At 37.1% G+C, this 3,179-nt stretch overlaps 1 long non-coding RNA gene across 1 annotated transcript; it reads left to right on the forward strand.

Annotated features, from left to right (window-relative positions):
- Positions 1-1,407: 1,407 nt before the first annotated feature.
- On the forward strand, positions 1,408-2,283 carry LOC123059681 (uncharacterized). Its single transcript, XR_006427526.1, has 3 exons — positions 1,408-1,539; positions 1,905-1,973; positions 2,259-2,283. It is a non-coding gene; the product is annotated as an uncharacterized lncRNA (long non-coding RNA).
- The last annotated feature ends 896 nt before the right edge of the window (positions 2,284-3,179 follow it).

A 3,179-nucleotide genomic window follows, 5' to 3' on the forward strand; every position in this document is an offset into this window, starting at 1 on the left:
CTGAGAATAGAAAGCAATGTAGCAGGAGTACAGAAGTTGAGGTTTTCATTGCTTTGGTCATACAGTTTTTTAAACTATATACTAGAAGAACAGGGTACTCATTCCTGCCTTCTAAGAAACTATGTAATTGACTGCTCATGTTGGTTGTAATACATTGCTAGACACAGAGTTGTACATTTTTCAGTTAGGTTTTTGAAAATCAAACTATATTCAACAAGGCATCTCTCCTTTTGAAACACGAACACTCAACCAGGGTACGCTACGCCCCTCTCATGTTCCTTTCATTTTTCCTTAGTTGGGTTCAGAGATCATTGCACAATAAAACTGATCGATAACATTTTCATTGTGGTTCTCTAATCTTTTGAACTTGTTAGAAGTTTTCTAAAATCCAATTGTTTGTTATTTTTGGTGCTTTTCAGGTGACCCATTGCAGTTCAGAGATGGTTTATATGAATTGTTTATGATCTAGGCCGCTACCAAACGCCTCTGGAGAGCAGTATACTATTTCTGCATTTACCAACACGTGAGTCCTTGCTCACATGGATTACATATTCCTATAGAAAATAGATTACTTTGCTAATAGAGTATTGATGAGTCTGGCTAGATTCTTTGCTCACACGGACTAGATATTCCTATAGAGAATAAATTTCTTTGCTAAAAAGTATTGATGAGTATGGCTACAGGAGATAGTGATTCTTTTGTAGCTCTTGATTTTGCTACTTATGCAAGGTTTTTGGCTTTAACCTTTTTTTGGGGGAAAGATCATCCTTTCTGCACTTTATTCCCTCAAGATAAACTGCGTGATGGGATGAGTATGCATACAACACAACTATTGAACCAATGACCATGCTTGAATATATATTAAATTAGACATATTTTTTTAGTTATGACCTTTTTATCATTCTGAAGGTTCTTTATTCTAAGGTGAAAAGGGATTTTTGATTTTCCTTCTGCAATCAAAGTATCGTATCATGATAGTACCTACACGTCATGTTGAATGCTATAAAGAACATGATCAATTGGTTTCACAAGGAGATGAATATGGACTGGTTTAGGAAAAGAAAATATTTTGTATGTATGCATTGGTAATTGTTCCTCAAAAAGATGCTGGTTAAACTGAGTCATGTTTTGTATCTTGGTCTGTACCCTGCCTAATATCCTAATATTGAACGTGAACTTCAGATATGGAGTATTGGTTCTCCTGATCCTAACTTCACATTAGATGGCCACTCAAAAGGCGTGAACCGTGTTGATTACTTCACCGGTGGTGACCATTTTTTATTACTGGATCTGATGATCAGACTGCAAAGGTGTGTCATCTGCAATGAATTGTGCTATTGTGAGGGTATATTGGGATCGATCTGACTTATTACTCAATTTGTTGGATCAGGTTTAAGATTACCAAACCAAGAGATGTGTTTAAACACTTGAAGGACATGCACACAATGTGTCTGCTGTCTGTTTCCATCTAGAACTACCTATTATAATTACTGGCTCAGAGGATGGCACAGTTCGCTTGTGGCACTCTACAACCTACAGGTACTCTCTCTCTCATACTATGATATTGCTTGGAGATGATACTAACAGTGCGCTCTCCGAAAACCAGCTTTGTTTTACTAAAATCTATTTAGTTACACGCAAATACAGTTACTGGCCAAAGTTTTTTTCTTCTACATGTTTTTTGTTTGCAATAATAGTAATATCTTCTGCACTGGACTATACACATTCGTTATTTCCCAACTCATGCCAGTTTAGTTCTTTAAATTGGCAGTGTAGATAGTGCCTTGTTCATGAATCATGAGCAAGAATGTGGTCTATTCTTAATTCTTCCATTTCTTCCAAGCATTTAATTATTTCTTTTCTTGTAGAACAAGTGAATAACACTTTGCTTGATGCACTTACAGGCTTGAGAACACTCTTCATTATGGTCTTGAGCGAGTTTGGGCTTTAGGATACATGAAGGGGTCAAGAAGGTAATGAATATTTTGCTCTTCCTCTATTTCAGTTCTATGGTAATATGGTCAATGTGAAGGGCCAATACACGAATATGTCTTCTCATCTGCTACTGAAGCTCCACACGCACTAACAATCCATTTTCTTTTTCCGCGACACAATTTCCTATATTGTGACAACATTGTGTATCTGCTAAACTGTTTCTCCCAAAAAAATCTTCACTAAAAATGCATAGTTCATGCTTTTATTTATTGTTCTTTCCTTTCAAGTTAAGGTAGTGATATATGATATTTTAATTTTTATAGGATTGTGATTGGATATGATTTAGGGAAAATTATGATAAAAATTGGCCGTGAAGTTCCAGTTGCTAGCATGGACAACAGTGAAAAAATCCTATGGGCAAAACATAACGAAATCCAAACTGTTAGTATCAAGACTGTTGGTGCAGGCAATGAGGTTCTTCTTCTTTGCCATGTTAAATGTGCAGGATTGTGAGTTACTTTTGGTGTAACCACATTTTTACATTTAGATATCCTATTATTTCCGGCATTTACAGTTGCTGCGGTATAATAAAGCTCTTCTACTGAAGTGAAATGCATAAGTTCATGATTAGTATTAGCACAATATGGAATTGAGTGTTGGTTTTGAATTAAATTTCGATGCTTTAAAGAAGTGCGCATGAGATTGTTATGACTTATGGATAAACACGTCATACGTGCCTTGATATTTTTGCACGTTGCCTTTACATGAAACTTTAGGAGATAGGCTCCTCTAGGATTTATATAGTTTCATTCTCTCAGTAGGTTAAGCTGATTTGCCTTGTCGCCTGTTCTTTCTTCCTGTACGTTTGTTTGTTCTTCCTTGATTTGGATCTGGTTTGTTTGCAGGTCTGTCGTTAGTTTAGCTGCTACGTCGGATCTGATGCTGTTTTCGCCGATATATAGGTATGCATCCATTCTGCTCCCTTTCTAGGCCGCCGTCTACCGCATATATTTAATTTTACCTTTGATTTGCTGCAGATTTGTTTGTTGCCTCTTGTTTCACGTTCTTCCGGTCGATCCCTTGCTCGATCTGTGCCTGGACATCATTTCCATGTCACAGCTTCGTGAACGGTTCTTCAGGTCGACCACTCTTCTCCTCCTCCTTACTCCTCTTTTTCCCTAGGTTGGTGTTTGTACATCGTGGCGCTTTTCTCCCCACTTGATACAAGAACGATTGTATAATTT

The sequence above is a fragment of the Triticum aestivum genome, chromosome 3A (assembly GCF_018294505.1).
Source record: "Triticum aestivum cultivar Chinese Spring chromosome 3A, IWGSC CS RefSeq v2.1, whole genome shotgun sequence".
Lineage (NCBI taxonomy): Eukaryota > Viridiplantae > Streptophyta > Magnoliopsida > Poales > Poaceae > Triticum > Triticum aestivum.